The sequence below is a fragment of the Sus scrofa genome, chromosome 8 (assembly GCF_000003025.6).
Source record: "Sus scrofa isolate TJ Tabasco breed Duroc chromosome 8, Sscrofa11.1, whole genome shotgun sequence".
Classification (NCBI taxonomy): Eukaryota; Metazoa; Chordata; class Mammalia; order Artiodactyla; family Suidae; genus Sus; species Sus scrofa.
The window spans coordinates 44,115,971-44,138,169 of NC_010450.4; the positions used below are offsets into that span (position 1 = coordinate 44,115,971).

The following is a 22,199-nucleotide window of genomic DNA, read 5'->3' on the forward strand; positions in this document are numbered from 1 at the left end:
TTGGAGACACAGCTGCCAGTCCATGTCACAGCTCACAGCAATGGTGGATCCCTGACCCACTGAGTGAGGTCAGGAATCGAACTTGCATTTCCATGGATAGTTGGATTCATTTTGCTGTGCCACAATGGGAACTCCCAGTGTCACCATTGTATATTAAATTTGCCTATCCACTTTTGTCTAGTTCATTATTTCCTACTTTGTTTCTTTGATCTGATTACTCATGGACAGCACCTCACTGTTTAATTATTACTGTCACCATAACAATGTGCCCAGTCTCCTATAACACTAGTCCTCCATGGATGGATTGAGAAGTGCCGTGTTTATGGTGTCGAATGTGCAGATGTCAGAAAGGACAGCCCTGGGAGCAGCCAGCTTGTACACTGAGCTAGAGCCAGAAGGTCAGCAAGGGTGAGTACCTGTGGAGAAGGGTCCAGGAGATACTGACAGTAAGAAAAGACCCTGCAGGGGTTCCTTTGTGGCTCAGCTGGTTAAAGATCCAGTGTTTTCACTATTGTGGCTCAGGTCGCTGCTGTGGCATGGGCTCCACCTCTTGCCTGGGAGCTTCTTTATGCCTCGGCACAGCAAAAATAAGAAAAAGATAAAGAGCCTCCAAAGGAGACAGGAGAGGAGACCAGTGAGGCTGGAGGAAAATTAGGAGTAGGCAGTATCCCAGAGGCAGAGTAAAGAAAATCAGCAGAGCACCTCCTAGAGTAATGACAATAAAAACAAAAATAAACAAGTTGGACCTAATTAAACTTCAAAGTTTCTGCATGGCAAAGGAAACCCTAAACAAAATGAAAAGACAACACACAGAATGGAAGAAAATATTTGCAAAAGAAGTGACTGACAAGAGATTAATCTCCAAAATTTATAAACACCTCCTACAGCTCAATACCGAAAAACCAACAACCTCATCAAAAAATGGGCAGAAGATCTAAACAGACAATTCTCCAAAGAAGACATACAGATGGCCAAAAACACATGAAAAGATGTTCAGCATCACTCATCATTAAAGAAATGCAACTCGAAACTACTATGATGTACCACATTACACTAGCCAGAATGGCCATCATCAAAAAGTCTACAAACAATAAATGCTAGAGAGGGAGTGGAGAAAAGGGAACCCTATTACACTGTTGGTGGGAATGTAAATTGGTGCAACCACTGTGGAAAACAGGATGGAGATTCCTCAGAAAACTAAAAATAGAATGACCATTTGACTCAGCGATCCCACTCCTGGGCATCTATCCATAGAAAACCATGACTTGAAAAGTGTACTCCAATGTTCACTGCAGCACTATATTCAGTAGAAAAGACATGGAAGCAACCTAAATGTCCATCGACAGAGGAGTGGATCCAGAAGATGTGGTACATATACACAATGGAATATTACTTAGCCATAAAAAGGAATGGAATACTGGCATTTGCAGCAACACAGATGGACCTAGAAATTATCATGCTGAGTGAAGTTAGTCAGACAGTGAGACACCAACATCATATGCTATCACTTATATATGGAATCAAAAAAAAAAAAGGATACAATGAAGTTCTTTGCAGAACAGATACTGACTCACAGACTTTGAAAAACATGTTTTCCAAAGGAGACAGGTTAGGGGATGGGGTTGAAAGGGCTGGGCATTTGGGATGGAAATGCTATAAAATTGGGTTGTGATGATTATTGTACACAACTATAAATGTAATAAAACTCATTAAGTTAAAAAAAAAAAGAAAATCAACAGAGGAGGGAGTGGGCACTTGAGGGGAAGAGTGCAGGCAGGCTGAGGGGGCAAACTCAGCCCAGGGAAGGGGTTCCTACCCCTGCCTGGATGAGAAGTTCCAGTGGAGCATCTGGGCAAAAAGATAGACTAGAGAGAAGGTGAGGGGAAGAATTAGAGACAGGCTTACTTGATTTACGAAAAACTATTGTAAGAAATGTTTTGAGATTTTTGTGATTTGTGATTGTCATATATTCGAAGTTTGTTTTTTCCAGATTTCAAGAGGCTGCCAGATGGAAGTTTTGTATTCAAGATGCATAAGAGCATCTCTGATCAGGCTGTGAGATCGTTGAACAGTGTCTTTTGCAAAAGAAATGGGATAGGACTTAAAGTTCATTTTTTTTTTTTTGCCATTCAACTTTCTAAATATTCACAGAACATGTAAGCTAAATTCTCTCCACAAGTCATGTTAGTATCAGAATCTCCATGAGGCCTAATCTACGGAAGAATCATGCTCATCAAACCTGATAGGTGGCTAATCTCTTTACTGTGTTCATTTCCACCTTCCCTCTAGCCCTCCCCCACCTTCTCCCCAACCACCATGTAGACTCTGTGAGAACAGAAACCTTCTCTGTCTGAATGACCCTGGTTCCCTCTCTGGTGGGTGGCAGGTCTCACTCAGTTAAATGCAAAGTGTGAACTGAAAGGCCTGTACATGGAGACATTCTTGGTTGTCAGAACTGGAGGTTGATCCTGGCATCCTAGTAGCTAAGAAAAATGATAAATATCCTACGACACACAGGACAGCCTCCACAACAAAGATTATCCACCCCAAAATGTCAATAGTGCCAAGGCTGGAGAACCCTGCTTAGAGTAAATAGGAAAAATAATTAATTCATATAAGACTTTGGTTTCAAAGGAAAAAGAAGGAGAAACGGGGCCTCCAGCAGAAGCCTGGATGTATTAAACTTCCCTCAAGCCACTGCTGGCTCCCACCTAGTGTGGCTTTAGGTATCCATTTGGGTGAACTTTCCACCAGGACGGAGGGGACAGAATCCAATCTGCAAGGTTTGAAGAGTACAGAGCAAAAGAACCTGAAGCAAATTAGGAAATATTTCCAACAAGTATAAAATGAAGGAAGATCAGGTTTATTAAGAAAAAGAATATCTTAGGAGGATAATGAGCAAAAGACTCAAATACGTACATCACGGAAGATTTATGAAAGGCCAAAGAATAGGAACGAAAGCTCAAATTTATTAGTAATCACAGAAATGGAGTTAAGGAGTTCCCATTGTGGTGAAGCAGAAACAAATCTGACTAGAATCCATAAGGGTGTTGGTTTGATCCCTGGCCTTGCTCAGTGGGTTGGGGATCTGGTGTTGACGTGAGCTGTGGTGTAGGTCACAGACAAGGTTCAGATCCCATGATGCTGTGGCTATGGTGCAGGCCGGCAGCTGCAGCTCCAATTCAACCCCTAGCCTGGGAACTTCCATGTGCCTCGAGAATGGCCCTAAAAAGACCAAAAAAAAAAAGGAGAAAGAAATGAAGTTGTCATGATGCTATTATCATTTGGAATAAAATCTCCAAATTAGCAGTACAGAAATACATCACAGATACAGATCTATGCTTAATAAAATGTTACCACACACGCCCTAGTTCAGCACCATGTACTCTGCCACACACTTTCCCACGTTGCACACTCTGATCCCCCTGAGGTGAAAAACAACCACCCCTTCAGTGGACTCCATTCCAGTGCAGGCCCCTCGGCCTAGAGAGCATCGGGGGTCCCGGAAGCTGCTGCTGGTCATCCCTCTTCCCAAGTCCCACCTCACACTTTGGGGCTCATGCTCATCTGCAGTGGTCACTCTTCTTGTTTACTTGTGAATTTTCCTGGGATCCTAAAGCCCTTCCCCAGGGAACTCTCTTATCTGCAGTCCCTGAGGTACCTTGGGCTTTTCTGCCATCATTTCTGGATGATGCAGAGCCTGGAAGTCCTTGTCTTCTCCTTAGAATGTGAGCGCAAACTAGGGCGGTCTTACTGAGTTTTGCAGCCAAGGTGCTAGCCCAGTATCCGCCTGGTGTACAGAATGATTTAAACTGTTTTCTTCTCTAAACTGGTACAGCCACTATGGAGAACAGTTTGGAGATATCTTAGAAATCTATACATAAATTGTTTTCTTCTCAATCTGTATCCTAGTATACACCAGGAGAGAGGTTCGATCCCTGGCTTCTCTCAGTGGGTTAAGGACCCAGGGTTGCCATGAGCTGTGGTATAGGTTGCAGATGAAGCTCAGATCCCAACTTGCTGTGGCTGTGGCATAGGCCAGCCGCTACAGCTCTGATTTGACCCCTAGTCTGGTAAGCTCCATAGGCCAGGGTGCAGCCCTCATAAGATAAAAATTAAAAAATAAATAATAAATAGTTTTCTTCATTCCTTTCTGCTAATTCTGATAGTTTCACTTTCTCTGTTTGAACTGTTCATTATAGAGTTTAGAAAAGAGTGTTGGTGATCCTACAAACATCCCATCAGAACCTGAATATTCCAGTGTTCTAACTATTCCTTTCTCTGTAAACCAGAGTTTATTCATATACCTTAGAAACTGACCATGGATCCAAAATGAATTTAAAAATAAAGTAGAATTGGAGGTCCCACTGTGGCTCAGTGGAAACGAATCTGACTAGAATCCATGAGGACGCAGGTTCTATCCCTGGCCTTACTCAGTGGGTTAAGGATCCAGCATTGCTGTGAGCTGTGGTGCAGGTCGCAGACACGGCTTGGATCTGGCATTTGCTGCGGCTGTGATGTAGGCTAGCAGCTACAGCTCTGATTGGACCCCTAGCCTGGGAACCTCCATATGCTGTGGGTGGGGCCCTTAAAAAAAGATCAAAAAAATAATAATAATAAAGGAGAATTAACTATCTACCACCAGTATTTTCCTCAAGTAAAACAGGTAAACAAAAAATTTGTTCCAGAACATAGAGACGGATCTCCATAGAAGGCAATGGCCTTGAGTTATACTTATTGAAAAGGAAGAAAAAATAAATACAAAATAAAAAGACAGGAAAGAAGGGAGGGAGGAAAAGTCAGGAAACTTGGATACAGTCTGAACTTTAAAAATACATTTTGGCTCTAGTTTGTCAATGTTGTCATTTTGGGGATTCAATGGTATTGGCTTCAGGTGACAAGACAGTCACCTTGTCCTCAGCAGGAAACCTTCAAAATGCTCTGCAGTGGCCATATCTGAAGGAAACCAATGTTTACCCTTCATAAGTGTGATATGATCAATAAATACATCCCTTGGCAAATGGTTAGGTGAAGCTCAAGGATTTTTATATCAAATATTGATTAATTGGCTAAATTAAAAAAAAATTAGCAGCATACTTAATCACAAATATTCCCTCCCTCATTTTACGCTTTCAACCAGAGTCTTTCTAAGGCAGCATGTAAAGGTGCCAAAAGCAAACTGATAGATTAAAAGGGCACAGTAGAAGAACTGTAGAAAAAATTCCATTTACTCATAAAAATGCTTCTTTTTATCTGGGAAATTATAATATGTTTAATAGCCATATATAAGTTGATAGGACATTTTTTCCATCATAATTTTTAGGATAATGCAGGAATTTTTTTTTTTTTTTTTTGGTCTTTTTTTAGGGCTGCACCTATAGCATACAGAAGTTCCCAGGCTAGGGGTCAAATAGGAGCTGCAGCTGCTGGCCTACACCGAAGCCACAACAACACCAGATCTGAAACACATCTGCAACCTACACCACAGCTCACAGCAACCCGGGAGCTTAGGATCCTTAACCCACTGAGCATGGCCAGGGATTGAACCCACGTCCTCATGGATACTGGTCAGGTTCCTTACCACTGACCCACAACAGGAATTCCTTGTTTTTTTGGGGGGAAGGGGGGTACTCCAGGACTAAATACTGTTGTTCTTTTATCTTTCAGACAAACTTAAAGCCACTAAAGACTCCTTTCCTATCCCTGAACTTATTGATCCAATGACAGTCCAGTCAATATGAAATACACGGCAATGTCTTGAAAAAGGGCCAAAGGAAAGTTAAAGCCTGAAGTCTTCCCTAAGTATTTCAGCTGCTGCCAGTGGCAGGCGCTGCTGCTGTCACAGCAGCACTGGTCGGCCTAACACTGGTGCAAGTGATCCTCAAGTCTTATTTCTGGAGAATGGAAACCCACAGGAGGTGCAAAGAAAATCCCCTATGGGGACCTTGGTCCTATAGTGAGGAAATTCACTAGAAAGGCTCCAAGGGCCAAGGTCACTCGGTACCACACACACATATAAGATCCACCTGGCCTCAGTGGAGAAAACACTAACCAGGAGAAAGAATGTCTTCACTCACCAGGATAAAGTGGGAAAACCTCATTTGATCAAAGCCCCACTTTAAACAGCTTGTCAGGTCAGACTTCCTCTCTAAAACACCAAATGATTACTGGCTGCTAAGGAGGATGCAAGGAGAGTTGCTCAGAGATATTTAAACTGTACCTTTGATCCTGGAATAAACCAAGCAGTGCAATAATTTCAAATGTGCAAACAGACCTTCCCCTTGAGTTAGAAAGGCTCTACAAAGTACCCTTTAAACACTCCACGGGTCCTGCTTATTAAACGTCCAAGCAGGTGAGAACCAAGTTCAGGTTTCCAACAACAATTGTAGACTGTTACTTGGCAAAGCTGCAGTTCGCTGGGACAGCTTGTCAGGCAGGCATTCAGTCTTAAGAGCAGGCAGTCAGTCTTAAACTACTCGGGCTCCTCTAGAGTTGCTGTCAAATCCCACTTGGCTGAGAGCTGAGGTCAGAAGTCGTGAGGGCCAATAGCCGCCTGCTGAGCAGTGCATTGTGGCGCTTCAGGTACAGGATGATGTCCCCCTGCTTCTCCACAATCTCCTCCAGGCTTGAGAGAGTCCTGCACAGAAGCAAATTGGCCATGGCTTTACACATGTTCAATAGTCTCTTCCCAAATGTATTCCTACTAGTTTTCAATACAGCAATGTTGTACTGTTTGTTACTTTTTTTTTTTTTTTTTTTTTGTCATTCCTATGGCATGTAGAAGTTCCTGGGCCTGGGATCAAACCCAAACTACAATAGCGACCCAAGCCAGAGCAGTGACAATGCTGAATCTTTAACCCACCGAGCCATGAGTGAATGCCTGTGGTTTTTTTCTTAGATTTTTAAAAATTTTATTTTTAGGGCAGAACCTGCAGCATATGGAGGTTCCCAGGCCTGGGGTCAAATCAGAGCTGTAGCTGCTCGCCTACACCACAGCCGCAGCAATGCCAGATATGACCTGCATCTGTGACCGACACCGCAGCTCACCACAGTGCTGGATCCTTAACCCACTGAGTGAGGCCAGAGATTGGACCAGCACCCTCATGGATACTAGTCAGATTTGTTTCCACTTCGCCACAACAGGAACACCTCATATGTTCTAAGCCAAGGCAATATCTCCAAATGAGATTCTTTCAACAGAGGTGGTTTCAGCACAGCCAAGAGACAGTAAACAAATCAAACATAATTCAAAACAAATTCTACCCTATGCAGAGTCCTCGACTCTAACCATGAGAATTGTCTCTAGAGTTCCAGAAGGAAAGACTTTTAATTCTTTCTCTAATCATTTGTTAGGCACTTACCTGAATCCCGTCTCTGAGGTCATATTGATGGGGTAAGCATAGATTTTTTCTTCTTCTAGTACATCAGGCTGTGGTTTGGCTTTATTAAATTTTCGAATTTTCACTAAAATAATAAGGTCATTATTGTCAGGTTATTCAATCATGATAGAGTTTTTCCATTTTTGCCAATTACATTAGTAATTAGCCATTCTTTTCAAATAAGTGAACACGCAAAAAAAAAAAAAATGGCTTCATAAAGGGGATTAAAAAAAAAAGTAGGCAAAATGTGCTGAAAGGAAATGGAAATTCTGGTGTGGAGAGGCTGGAGGGTCAAGGAAGAACTGGCAATGCTCCCTGCCCAGAAGAGAAGACACCTGGAGTAGCTGGGACTTTGGTGACCTGAAGGCCACAAATGAACTTGAAGCCCCAAACCCAACATGACTATCCTTGGAGACAGGACCACTGGTGAAGACATTACAGCAAAAACAAAGTATTGGGGGCAGGGGGTGTTGATCTGATGGAAGAGACACCAGAAGTATGCCTGCACAAAGCAAAGGCCACAAGAGGGCACAGGGAGAGGCAACTCGACTTCAATTAAAAAATGAAAAGGCTCTGTGACTCTCACCTGTGTACACAAGCAGGCACGTCAGGGAACAGAGCAGCTCCAGGGCCAGGGTGGCCAGAATGAGGTCCAGGTACAGGGTGCTGGGCTCCGGGAAGGAGTGCTGGAGGCAGAGCAGGAGGAGGAGAGCAGTGCTGCCTGCAGGGGGAGGGGGTGCACCAGTGGGTGTCAGGGGGCCCACACTCCCGCAGCAGGGGCACCACCACCAAAAGGGCAAAGGCTGAGAATGAAGATCAAACACAAACCAACAACATGGCTAAGAGCAAACGATACCCCATAACACAAATAGGTAAGAATCTGGGCTTAAAAACCAAGCAGTGAGTTTCTAGGAGGACCCAGTGGCCCTCTCTGCTGGTGCAGTGCCATCGAGGACTCAGGGAGGATCCAGAAGAACCCAGGACTCGCTGCTGACCTTGGGCTGCTGATCAAACACCTCTGCTCCTCCTCTGAAAGATGGTGTGACAGCACCTTCCCACAGGACTGCTGTGAGGAGTAAATGAGGTAGTGTATGCAAAATACTCAGAATGGTGCCTGGTTTGTAAGTATTCAGTAATTATGAGCTGTCTCCCCCTGCTCAGAATAGCCATTGCTCACTGTTGAAGACCATTTTAAACTCATTCTGAATTTTTCCTGTTTTTTTTTTTTTTTTTGCGACACCTGCAGCATGAAGAAATTCTGGGCCAGGATCCAACGCATACCACAGCAGTGACAATGCTAGATCCTTAACCTGCTGAGTCACGAGGGAGCACCTTCATTTCTGTGCTTTTATTGTAAAGGTTGCCAGAGAAAGGCCTAGGTGCAGAAGTCATTTCTGTAGGATTTCCTAAAACTTAACATACTTATCTAGGTCTGATCATGGTTGGAAGGGATGCTCATTTGATTCACCTTCTACTTCTTGGTAGAAAAGTGATGATTGACAGCAAAGAGCCCTGTTTAATTTTTTTTTTTTAAATTACTTAATTGAGAGTTCCCATTGTGGAGCAGTGGAAACAAATCCAACTAAGAAAAATGATGTTTCGGATTTGATCCCTGGCCTCACTCAGTGGGTTAAGGATCCGGCATTGCCGAGAGCTGTGGTGTAGGTTGCAGATGTGGCTCAGATCCCTCGTTGCTGTGGCTCTGGCATAGGCCAGCAGCAATAGCTCTGATTAGACCCCTAGCCTGGGAACCTCCATATTCCACAGGTGTGGCCCCATAAAGACAAAAGACAATAACTACCTACCTACCTACCTAACTAACTAAATAAATTACTTAATTTTTTGGTTGTACCCATAGCATATTGAAGTTCCTGGGGCTAGGGATCAAACCCATGCTGCAGTTGCCACTTTTGCCACAATTGTGGCAATGCTAACAACTTAACCCACTAGGGAACTAATGAGCCCTGTTTAAATTGATCGTGGAAGGACAGCAGTGAGTGAGAGCTTGAAGTGAGATCTTAACTCTCTGCTCAGGAATTGAACCTAAGCTCAATGTATAAATTACTTTTGTGTACAAGACAAATAAATATAACTGACAATATTGAGGGAGAGGAAAAAGCTAGGGGAAAACCTCCCTAGCTTAGAATGTGAACACAGTTTCCAGAGGACTTTTTTCTTTTTTTTTTTTTTCTCTCGCTTTTTAGGGTCGCACCTGTGGCATATGGAGATTCCCAGGCTAGGGGTCTAATGGGAGCTGTAGCCACCAGCCTATGTCACAGCCATAGCAATGCGGGTTCCGAGCTACGTCTGCAACCTATACCACAGCTCACGGCAACGCCAGATCCTTAACCCACAGAGCAAGGCCAGGGATTGAACCTGCAATGTTATGGTTTCTAGTCAGGTCCTTTCCACTGTGCCATGATGGGAACTCCTCCAGAGGATTTTTGATGCCCTGAGCATAGCCTGTGTCAGCAGGGTGTCAGATCACACATTGAACTTTCAGGTTGGAGACAGAGGCTGCTGAAGTATACAGGCCCCTGAATGGCAGCAGCTGGAGACATGATGAAGGCACACTCCTTCTAAGCCCCAGGATGCCCTGCCCAGCACTGTGTCTCAGTTCAGACAGCCATCAAGAGATGGCGCTGCTTTGGGCCACTGCTGCAGCCTCCTTATGGCTTTGCTCGACACAAATGCACTCTCCAGCCAAGGCCCACCCATCTTCCCAGTCTCACAGGTCTCAGCTGGCTCTCCCCTCAGGGTCTGGCCCTGGCTGAGCTCTCTAGCCTCCCCTTCACCATTGTCCACTGAGCAGTGTTTCTTACAGGATAACAAGGATGAGGTGGGCTTGTTTTCAAATTGTTTTATAACAAAGACATAAGCCTGTTTTGTGTACTATTCCATTTGCCATGTAAAAAAGGTTCTCAGAGTTAATGGGATACTTACTATCCATAAAAATCCTGGGAAGAAACCAGTTCCTGTGGGTAGGGGAGATAGTACAGTGTGAGGTGCAGGGGCTCTGAGAGGCTAGGCTCCAGGGCAGGACCTGCCACCTCTTGTAAGTGAAACCCAGCAGGACCCAGTGGGGCTCCTGGGCACAAAAGCCTTTCTGTGTCCCCCACTGATTATTTTAGGGAGGAAGCTTCAGCTTCCATGGATTTCCCTGAGTTCCAAAGGGCAGGTTTAGCCAGTTGCTAATCAGGACAGGGAGGGGATGCAGAGACAAGGCATCCCAGAGGCAGGGTCCTGGTTCCTCCTTAAGGAACACACACAACAGTACCTTTGAGCTCTACTGCAAAACGAAACCCCCACCAAATGGAAGCCAGAGAAGAGGACCACCAGAATTGGGGCCACGAAACACCAACCTTGAAGAATACAAGCTTGTGCTTACCCTGATCCTTATCCGTGGCCCTATTTTCTACTCCTAAACTATGAAACTACCTCCTCTTCTCTCCCAAGGGAGGGCACAATTTTTAGGGTATTAGCCTGCTGTGGCTTCCTTTGCCTGACAAAGCAATAAAGCTGTTTTTTTCCTCCTACACCCAAAACTCTGTCTCCACGTTTCTAAGGCTGAGTTCCAGCAACACAAGGTCCATAACTAAAACTTTGCCTCACCCCAGCCCCAGACACTCCTCCTCTGTAAAACTGCAGAAATAAACCCAAACAAGCCCTGTTGGAGGAGAAAATGAACAATTCCTAAGTAGGTGTTCAATGAATGGTAGCAAGTATCAACATTATTACAATAACAATGGTTTTACGGAATCCATCACAACTTCTCCAAGCAGGCCCCAGGGCAGACTTACAGTCACTACCCAGGCTCTGCTCCACCCACTGAGCCCAGGAGCAAGGGCACAGCCACAGCAGGACTTGAGCAGTGTTTCTGCTGAGGGGTCTGTAGGTCTCCATCTCCCTGACCTTGGGGCCCTGCAACTCCTCCAAGGACCCGCTCTTGCAAGCAATCTTCCAGAGCTGACTTTCTAGTAATTCCTTCACACTGCCCCTGGCCCATCCTCTGCCTCTGGGCTCACCCTTTCAGACCCAGGGAGGAGTCTTCCTGTGCACATCTGACGGGTTGAAGCTCACTGCTTTTCAGTGAAGGGTCAAGTGTTCATTTTAATGAGAAGAACAAGTACATATGCTACTTGCTACATAGGCAATATCAGACTTCGAGATGCATTTCAATCTAAGGAAAGAGAACACATATATACATATTTTCCACTTATGTGGAAGGAAAGTAAAGCCCCCTCTCCCATCTCCACAAAACAAGGCAAAATTGATTTATTTTTCTCTCTGCAGAGAATATCAAGGATCATGATGAAGCTAAACAATACTCAGCAATACTAGCACAAGCAGAAAAAGAAAGGGGACACCATTCAGATTAGCTGGAAGTTCTATGTCCTCATAGATGGATCTGTTTTTTTTTTCTTCAAATAAGAAGAAATAAAATAAAATAAAGAAAATGGAAACAAAGTAAACATCTGCCCCAATCTCTTGGATTTTCTGGATATTTACATGAGCAACATAAATGTGATGCCATCTGTGATAAAACTAAGGGTTTGGCTGTTTAGAAACAGACTGAGATTAAGGGTTACATGTTGATATAGAATCTGAAAGTCAGAATTGAGATAAAGATCAGACAATCTCTTGGTGAGCCTCAAAAATACTATTTCCATGAGTTCCTGTTTTGGCTCAGTGGGTTAAGGACCCGAAGTTGCATTCATGAGGTTGCAGATTGGACCCCTGGCCTTGCTCACAGGGTTAAGGATCTGGTGTTTTCACAAACTATGGCATACATCACAGAAGAGGCTCAGAACTTGTGTTGCCCTGGCTGTGACACAAGCCGGCAGCTGCCAGTCCCATTGGACCTGTGGCCTGGGAACTTCCATATCCTCAGGTGTGGCTGTAAGAAAGAAAAGGAAAGGAAAGAAAGGAGGAGTTCCCGTCATGGCACAGTGGTTAATGGATCTGACTAGGAACCATGAGGTTGCCGGTTCGATCCCTGACCTTGCTCAGTGGGTCGAGGATCCTGCATTGCCATAAGCTGTGGTGTAGGCTGCAGACACAGCCCGGATCCTAAATTGCTGTGGCTGTGGTGTAGGCCGGCAGCTACAGCTCTGATTGGACCCCTAGCCTGGGAACCTCCATATGCCACAGAAGCGGCCCTAGAAAAGGTAAAAAGACAAAAAAAAAAAAAAAAAAAAAAAAAAAAAAAAAAAGAAAGAAAGAAAGAAAAGAAAAATACTATTCCAGACCTTCACTGGAGAAACCAAACATTATTTTGTTTAGTACATAAATAGGCTTCTGCTTCTTTTTTCTGTGGGGGGGGTGGTGGTAAGAGAGGTTATAGAGCCACCTCTGGCCAAAAACCAAATACTGCACAATAGCAGGAGTACATAAGACTTCTCTGGGAGCAATAAAGGCTGCCTCTGGAGATGCATCAAGACCAGCCATCCCACTGCAGTGCTTCTCCCTTACTCTCCACCAGGCCCCCTTGCCACATGAGAACCTCAGTGATTAGATGAACTAGCAGCCTGTCCTTTAAGTAAATGCTCTACCACACCACAGAAAAAACATTCAATTCTATGGAGCTGTTTTTGTAGTGAAAAATTAATTTCTAATTTGGTTTCAAAATGTTCAAAGATTTATTCTGGACTCAAAATGAAAAAAGGATATTTTTGGAGTTCCCGTCGTGGCTCAGTAGTTAATGCATCCGACTAGGAACCATGAAGTTGCAGATTCGATCCCCTGCCTTGCTCAGTGGGTTAAGGATCCGACATTGCTGTGAGCTGTGGTGTAGGTCGCAGACATGGCTGGGATCCGGCGTTGCTGTGGCTGTGGTGTAGACCAGTGGCTACAGCTCCGATTAGACCCCTAGCCTGGGAACTGCCATATGCTGGGGCGCGGCCCTAGAAAAATACAAAAAAAAAAAAAAAAAAAAAGAAAAAGAAAGAAAAAAAGGATATTTTTAAAAGGTAGAAACTCTGACAACAAGGAAAATCACCTAAACAAGTTCAATTTAATTTCACTAAGCCTTTAAAATATCTGCAGCACTAAGAAAAGCAGGCACTTACACATTCTAAGTTCTGGATGTGTTCTGACTTTGTAACCAATCAGGGCCCCGTGAGGCTCCTGGGCACACAAGCCTTTCTGTGCCCTCCATTTCTTATTTTCAGGGAATAAGATCTAGCCTCCGTAACCTTCTCTGAGATCCAAAGGGCAATTGCTAATCAGGGAAGGGAGGGGATGCAGAGGCCAGAGGACAAGGAGGAGCAGTCAAGAGACAATGGTGCAGCCTTGGGGCAGAGTCCTGGTTCCTCCTAAAGGAATATACATAACAACACTTCTTTTTTTAAGTCCGCACTCATGGGATATGGAGGTTCCCAGTCTAGGGGTCCAGTTAGAGCTGTAGCCATTGGCCTATGTCATAGCCACAGCAACACAAGATCTGAACTGAGTCTGCAACCTACACCACAGCTCATGGCAATGCTGGATCCTTAACCCATCGAGCAAGGCCAGGGATCAAACCTGTGTCCTCATGGATGCTAGTCAGATTTGTTTCCACTGAGCCTTGAAGGGCCCTTCCATAACCTTTGAGCCTTTCCATGGAATCAAACCCCCCAACAAATGAAAGAAGTACTTGATGAAGCAGTCTCATTCCTGGAAGAAGGAGAGCCACCAGAATCAGTCCTGGGGCCACTAACCACCAGGTTTGAAAGATAATACAAACTGGCCTCTAGACTTATCCTTATGTACAGCCTTATTTTCCACCAAACTGTAAATCCACCTCCTAATCTCCCCCAAGGGGGACAGAGTCTTTAAGGCGTTAGCCTGCTGTTGCCCCTTTGCCTGGCAAAGCAATAAAAGCTATCTTTTTCTCCTTCACCCCAAACTGTGTCTCCATATTTCTATTTGGCACTGGTGGACAGAGACCAAGTTTTGGCAACAACTTTGCGTTCATATGCTCTTTTTCATGTTTTCTTTTTCTGTCTTTTTATTTTATTTTATTTTTTAAAATTGTAATCAATTGTTATTTCCCCAATGCATTTTTTTTCCTACTGTACAGCATGGTGACCCTGTTACACATACATGTACACATTCTTTTTTCTCACATTATCATGTTTTCTGTTTTAGATAATGCACCTTATTATGTACAAACTCTCTTACTGCAAGAAAAGCAGGGAGCATCATTTAAAATAAAATAATTCAGAGTTCCCGTCGTGGCACAGTGGTTAAGGAATCCGACTAGGAACCATGAGGTTGAGGGTTCGATCCCTGCCCTTGCTCAGTGGGTTAAGGATCCGGTGTTGCCGTGAGCTGTGGTGTAGGTTGCAGACGCGGCTCGGATCCTGCGTTGCTGTGGCTCTGGCGTAGGCTGGCGGCTACAGCTCTGATTAGACCCCTAGCCTGGGAACCTCCATATGCCGTGGGAGCGGCCCAAAGAAATAGCAAAAAGACAAAAATAAATGAATAAATAAATAATTCCCTCTTCTTCTGCAAGTATCAAAAAGCAATAGCTTTCCATCTCCTTGCGATCCAACTCCTTGAGATGAACAAGCCTGCCGGCGCCCAAAGGAGAGAAGACCCACATTTCACACAGGGACCATTACAAGGAAGGGGAACAGAAGATACCACCCCCAGAATATGCTTCTTGGTGGCATCAGGATTATTTTAAGGAAATCATAGACACAGATGAAGCTCTGAAAAACAAGTAGGAGTTACATTTCATGGAAGACATTTATATTTATAAGGGAAATCTCTATGTGTTAGGGTGTGCCCCTTGTTTTACTAGGAAAAGAAGGATGACTTGAAATTTCTAGAAACTCTTATCACTCAAAGAAAAGACAGGGCCTTAAATCTATGTAAAAATCTTACTCTTTTTCTCCTTCTTTTTATGGGGCGACTCAGATCCTCAACACACTGAATGAGGCCAGGGATTGAGTCTGCATCCTCACAGACTCTGTGCTGTGTTCTTAACCTGATGAGCCACAATAGCAACTCCAACAACCTTACTCTTGTTTACTGTGCTTTTCCTGAAAACCTCCCATAACTAGCAGCCCCCTTCATCTTTCTTGATCTTTAGCTAGAGATGTTATATAAGGGGACAGTGTAGGCCATTTCAGAGAGTTGCTCAATTTTCTTGAGTCTCTCCCATGTGTACAGGAGGTGCACATGTTATTGAACTTCTATTAGCTTTTCTCCTATTAATCTGTCTTTTATTAGAGTGGAACCTCAGCCAAGAGCCTAGAACGGTAGCAGGAATATTATTTTCCCTTCCCCAAAATAACAGACACAGATTTCAAAGGAAAATAGAAGAAAAGCTTCAAGACACTAAGGGGATTCGAATTTTAGTGGCCATATCATTGTCACAAAAAGCAGAGAATATATTTGATTATAAAATCAAACAAGCTTTCCCATCGTGGCTCAGTGGCTGGCCAACCCGACTAGCATGCATGAAGATGCAGGTTTGATCCCTGGCTCTGCTCAGGGAGTTAAGGATCCAGTGTTGCTGTGAGCTGTGGTGTAGGTCATAGATGTGGCTTGGATCCTGCATTGCTGTGGCATAGGCTGGCAGCTGTGGCTCCAATTGTACCCTTAGCCTTGGAAATTCTGTGTGCTGCGGGTTTGGTCCTAAAAAGACAAAAAAAAAAAAAAAAAGACTTAACAGAAATTTCTTTTTTTTTTTTTTTTTTTTTGTCTTTATTGTTGTTGTTGTTGTTGCTGCTATTTCTTGGGCTGCTTCCGCGGCATATGGAGGTTCCCAGGCTAGGGGTCGAATCAGAGCTGTAGCCACCGGCCTACGCCAGAGCCACAGCAACGCAGGATCCGAGCCGCGTCTGCAACCTACACCACAGCTCACGGCAACGCTGGATCGTTAACCCACTGAGCAAGGGCAGGGACCGAACCTGCAACCTCATGGTTCCTAGTCGGATTCGTTAACCACTGCGCCACGACGGGAACTCCTAACAGAAATTTCTATTGTGGCTCAGTGATAATGAAACTGACTAGGATCCATGAGGATGTGGGTTCAATCCCTGGTCTTACTCAGTGGGTTAAGGATATAGTGTTGCCATGAGCTGTGGCATAGATCACAGACAAGCCTGGGATCTGACATTGCTGTGGCTGTGGTGTAGGCCAGCAGCTGCAGCTCCAATTTGACCTCTAGCCTGGGAACTTCCATATGGAGTAGGTATGGCCCTAAAAAGAAAAGACAAAAAAAAAAAAAAAAAAAAAAAAGAAAAAGAAAAAGAAACCAAAAGTATTAAAATGCTCCAGCCTAACATGGAGTTTTCATTCATAATCTCTTCCTATATAGATTCTGAGAGGCTTTGAATCTTATGTGAACATAAGGTCTAAGAGTCCCAATAAAAAGGTCAGTGTAACTCAGAATAAGTCCAAACTGGCCCTATCCTCTTTTTAACAAGATACCAAGTTGTTTTTCACAGACAGCCGAATGAAACCACAGGTCATGCAGCTGAAGCATGCCCAGAGGAGAAAATTTTGACCTCGTATAACACCTGGAATTGGTATTTCCATTGATTTCTAGGAACCAAAGGACATAGACACAGCAGGAACCTGAATGCTAGAACGCTTTCAGAAGAGAAGGGTCTGCTCTCCAGTAGATCTGGTGTTGAAGCCCCTTTCCCTACTTTACTGTAAAGGACCCTGTTGCAAAGCCCTTCAAGGGAAACTGCCTGCACACCAGCCGTTCTCCTTTAACTCATAAAAGATGACAAAACCCCAGATCAGGAGAAAAATTTGTCACTCTAAAATGTGAGTCTTTGGCAAATTATTTTATACTGATTCTTTTCTTTCTTTCTTTGTTTTTTTGTTTTTGATTTTGTTTTTTGGTTTTTTTTGGCTACATTCACGTCATGCAGAAATTCCCGATAGAGGGATTGAACACTTGCCATGGCAGCCACCCAGGCCCTTGCAGTGACAACACTAGATACTTAAACAACAGTACCATAAGGGAACTTCCTCTACTTTCTTTTTTTTGTCTTTTTTTTTTTTTTTTTTGCCTTTTCTAGGGATGCTTCCCGCGGCATATGGAGGTTCCCAGGCTAGGGGTCTAATCGGAGTTGTAGATGCCGGCCTACGCCAGAGCCACAGCAATGCGGGATCTGAGCCTCATCTTTGACCTACACCACAGCTCATGGCAACGCCGGATCCTCAACCCACTGAGCAAGGGCAGGGATGGAACCCGCAACCACATGGTTCCCAGTCGGATTCGTTAACCACTGAGCCATGACAGGAACTCCATCTTTCTACTTTTTGGCTGCACTTATGACATATGGAAGACAGAAGTTCCCAGTCTAGCGATCAAACCCAAGCTAAGCTGTGACATAAGCCACAGCTGTGGAAACACCAGAACTTTAACCCACTTTGCCATAGCAGGAGCCCCTCTAGTTCTCTTAATTAGGCCTTTCAGTACGGAAATGTGGTCTGAGAAGGTAGCAATGTTGGTTCACAGCTGCTCCTGGATGTTGATCTTCTTCTAGACCAGCCTTACCAGGATGTCCTCATTCTCATGGTTTGCAGCCGGGCTCAGCTGCCCAAACTCTGAGATCATCGCCAGAGAAAATGAAGCCAAACTAAGTATCTTTCATGGTTGTGAGAACAGTTGTTCCCTCAAATCACTAGTTGCTGTGGATGAGAACATATTTCTTCCTAAAATCCTCTGAGTTTATTTCAGGTGGTCCTACCCATTGCCAGCCAAACACCGAGTATCCTCTCTTAACCCCAGTCTTTTATTCCCCTGCATTTACTATTGAGCCCCATCTACCCCCACATACTTGGGAACAAAATCCCACATCCCATCTCCTTAACATCAACATCAGCTATGCCTATGGAAAGGGCACAGGCTATGGGACAGATATTTGTACCTCATGCAAATTAGAACCCAGCCTTGGTCATCTATCCAAGTAACTTGGGGGGATTTGTTTTATATCCTGAATGTGTCACACCCAAATATGTCATCTTGGCATACAGCATATTTAGAGCTGAAGGCAATTGAGAAGCAGCAGGCTCAAGAAAATCCATTTACCTCCCCTAACTGCTAATAAATCATAAAATTCACCATTTGTGGGTGAAATCTGTAATTATAAATTATGCTTACATAAATTATAAATTATCAGAAAGGGGGCCTGTAGCAAGAAGAGTGCTATTGCCAGATGTGAAATAAAATTCATATGTATAGAAAAATATGAAAAACTTTTTTTTCCCAGCCGCTCCTGCAGTACATAGAAGTTCCTAGGCTAGGGGTTGAATTGGAGCTGCAGCTTCAGGCCTATGCCACAGTCATGGTGACGCCAAATTTGAGCTACATCTGTGATCTATGCTATAGCTTGCAGCAACAGCTGGATCTTTAACTGCTGAGTGAGGTCAGGAATCGAACCCACATCCTCATGGAGACTACAGTGGGTTCCTAAAAAGCTGAGCCACAGTGGGAACTCTGGACTTGAAAAATGTTAAACATTAAACATTTTCTCTGCCCTTTGGCCTCCTCTCTTCCCTCTACTGTGCATTGTGTATCTATTATGTATCAACCAAACCTCCCCACTGGCAGAAATACCTGCTTAACCATAACGAGCATCATTCTCTCAGCATAGACAAAATAAATCTTTAAAAGATAACATTCCTTTTTGATCTTGTAAAGGGGTACAATGGCCTACCACTTTGTACTTACAGATCTGGATTGTGCAGAATGTCAATAAGACACCATTTTTTTTTTTTTTTGACTTTTTGCCTTTTCTAGGGCTGCTCTCGCAGCATATGGAGGTTCCCAGGCTAAGGGTCGAATTGGAGCTGTAGCCTCCGGCCTACACCAGAGCCACAGCAACGCAGGATCTGAGCCGCATCTGCAACCTACACCACAGCTCACGGCAAAGCCGGATCCTTAACCCACTGAGCAAGGCCAGGGATCAAACCTGAAACTTCATGGTTCCTAGTCGGATTTGTTAACCACTGCGCCACGATGGGAACTCCAATAAGACATCATTTAATGTACAGCCCTTTGTCTCAAAAACTTATATAACTGTGCTTTGGCTTCTAACCATTAGAACAGTTCTTGAAGCTTTCAAGATGCTCTTCCTGAATTATAATCCTCAATTTGTCTTGAATAAAATTTTCCATTCTTTCATAGATATACTGATTCATTTTTTTTTGGTGACACAGAGATCACTTTTTTACTTGACGCATCTGCATGGCAGGGCAAACTTTGTTTACCAAACATTTCCTCTTCTCATTTTCCAGGGAACTGGCTCCTTACTCCCAGAAGCCCAGGCCCTGATCCCTTAGCTTAGCTCAGAATGGGAGAATGTCTCAGTTGCCTGATGCATTTGGAATTTTCATGACATTTCTGTGCCTAAAATTTAATTAATTTTTTTCTTTTATGTCATTTTGATTCCTATACCAACTATAGAACCTGGCAAGGTGTCAATTCTAGGTCCAAACCATACCCCTGTTCTCAGATAACCCAGGAATATTCTTCCCACTCTTTCTAATCCCCTCCCTTTTACATCAATCCTTCTATATATTTGATATCTCCGCCCAAATTAGGTTGAGGTATTGACTTGCAAAGTAGGATCTGCTTATCCATTCTTTGGCCATTGGATAAAACTTGTGCTGTTCCAGGCTCAGCATTGGTTTTGTTATTGACTGCTTGAATCCAATCAGAATAAGAGCCTCCTTGGCTTGGATATGGGATCTCAGCCCAGGCTAGAACCCTGGCAAGGGTCCAGGTGACCAAGTTGGTAATAATTGGAGGCTATGCCTAGGTTACATACAAATATGATGCTATTTCATATAAGGGACTTGAGCATCCATGGATATTGGCATGGTGGGGGAGGGCCTTCCTGGAAATGCTCTCCCATAGATACCTAGGGACTACTGTATTCCTAATGGCTCAGAGTACACATTAGCCACATTTTGTTTTTCTTTCCTCACCCTTGCTCTGTATAGAGGAGGGTATATTACTTCCCTTCTACCCTCCTGGATTGTTGACTAAGACGCCCCTGTAATAAACATAGACTAACAAGAGAAAACCTAAAAGAAGTTTGATAACATGTATACCTCTTATATACATAGGAGAGACACCATCTTCAAGAGTTACCTCTGTGGCTTAGTGGGTTGAGAACCTGACTAATATTCATGAGGATGGAGGTTCAATCCCTGGCCTCACTCAGTGGGTTAAGGATCCAGGGTTGCCTTGAGCAGTGGTGTAGGTTGCAGATGCTGCTCAGATCCTGTATTGCTGTGGCTGTGGCGTAGGCCAGCAGCTATAGCTTCAATTCGACTCCTAGCTTGGGAACTTCCATATGCTGTAGATGCAGCCCTGAAAAGAAAAAAAATATATATATTTTTTATGAAGATTTTATATATATATATTTTATATTTTAATATATTTAAAAATCTTCAGCTAAAGACAAAAGAAATATGTTGGGAAGGATGTGTCAGTTGCAGGAATTTGTTTTGTTTGTTTTTTGGTCTTTTTTTTGCCTTTTGTAGGGCCGCTCCCATGGCATATGGAGGTTCCGGGGCTAGGGGTCTAATCGGAGCTGTAGCCACTGGCCTGCGCCAGAGCCACAGCAATGCCAGATCCAAGCTGCGTCTGTGACCTACACCACAGCTCACGGCAACGCCGGATTCTTGACCCACTGAGTGAGGCCAGGGATCGAACCTGCAACCTCATGGTTCCTAGTTGGATTTGTTTCCTCTGTGCCACAATGGGAACTCAAGTTACAGGAAGTTTTTGGGAAAAGCACAGAAAACATGGGTAAGGTTCTTATGCATATTTCAGTCTCTGCCTTTTCCATTGATAACTGTGTCTAGAGGCTAGTCATCCTTCTCTTCCTAACACAGGAGAGAAACAGCCTCCAAGTATAATTCTTTCTAAATAAATATTTCCCTCACAAAAGGGCAACTTCTACTGTTTTTAGAGATTCTCTTGCAGGAGCAGACCTTCAAAAAAATTGGCCCCCCAAAATCCTTATGTCAAAGGGGCACATTTAAAAAATGTTTCTTTATAGTTGATTTACCTTGTTCCATCAATTTCTGCTGTACAGCAAAGTGACCCAGTCATAAATCCATATTGTCTTTCTCATTTTGTCTTTCATCATCACAAGTAATTAGACATAGTTCCCTGTTCTATACAGCTGGACGTCTTTCTTACACATTCTTTTCTTTTTTTTTTTATGTCTTTTTGCCTTTTCTAGGGCCGCTCCTGCGGCATATGGAGGTTCCCAGGCTAGGGGTCTAATCGGAGCTATAGCTGCCGACTCATGCCAGAGCCACAGCAATGTGCGATCTGAGCCGTGTCTGCAACCCACACCATAGCTCACGGCAACGTGAGATCCTTAACCCACTGAGCAAGGCCAGGGATCGAACCCGCAACCTCATGTTTCCTAGTTGGATTCATTAACCACTGAGCCACGACAGGAACTCCCATCATTGCTTACACATTCTAAATGTAATAGTTTGCATCTCCTAACCCCAAACTCCCAGTTCATCCCACTAACTCCTTATTTCCCTTGGCAACCATAAGGCTATTTTCTATGTCCATGAATTTGTTTCTGTTCTGTGGGTAGGTTCATTTGTGCCATATTTTATTTATTGTATTTATGTATTTATTTATTTTGCTTTTTAGGGCTGTACCTGCATCATATTGAGGTTCCCAGGCTAAGAGTCCAATTGGCTTATAGCAATGCAGAATCTGAGCCACATCTGAGACCTACACCACAGCTCACGGCAATGCCAGATCCTTAATCCACTGAGAAAGGTCAGGGATTGAGCCCACAACATCGTGGTTCCTTGTTGGATTATTTC

At 43.8% G+C, this 22,199-nt stretch overlaps 1 long non-coding RNA gene across 2 annotated transcripts; it reads right to left on the minus strand.

The window, feature by feature from the left end:
• On the minus strand, positions 5,503–8,538 carry LOC100737304. 2 transcript variants are annotated; one of them, XR_002346641.1, is made up of 4 exons: positions 8,375–8,538; positions 7,966–8,100; positions 7,362–7,464; positions 5,503–6,637 (listed from the first exon to the last, which is right to left on the minus strand). It is a non-coding gene; the product is annotated as an uncharacterized LOC100737304 (long non-coding RNA). The 2 variants fall into 2 exon arrangements; XR_002346640.1 differs by having other exon boundaries at positions 7,966–8,536.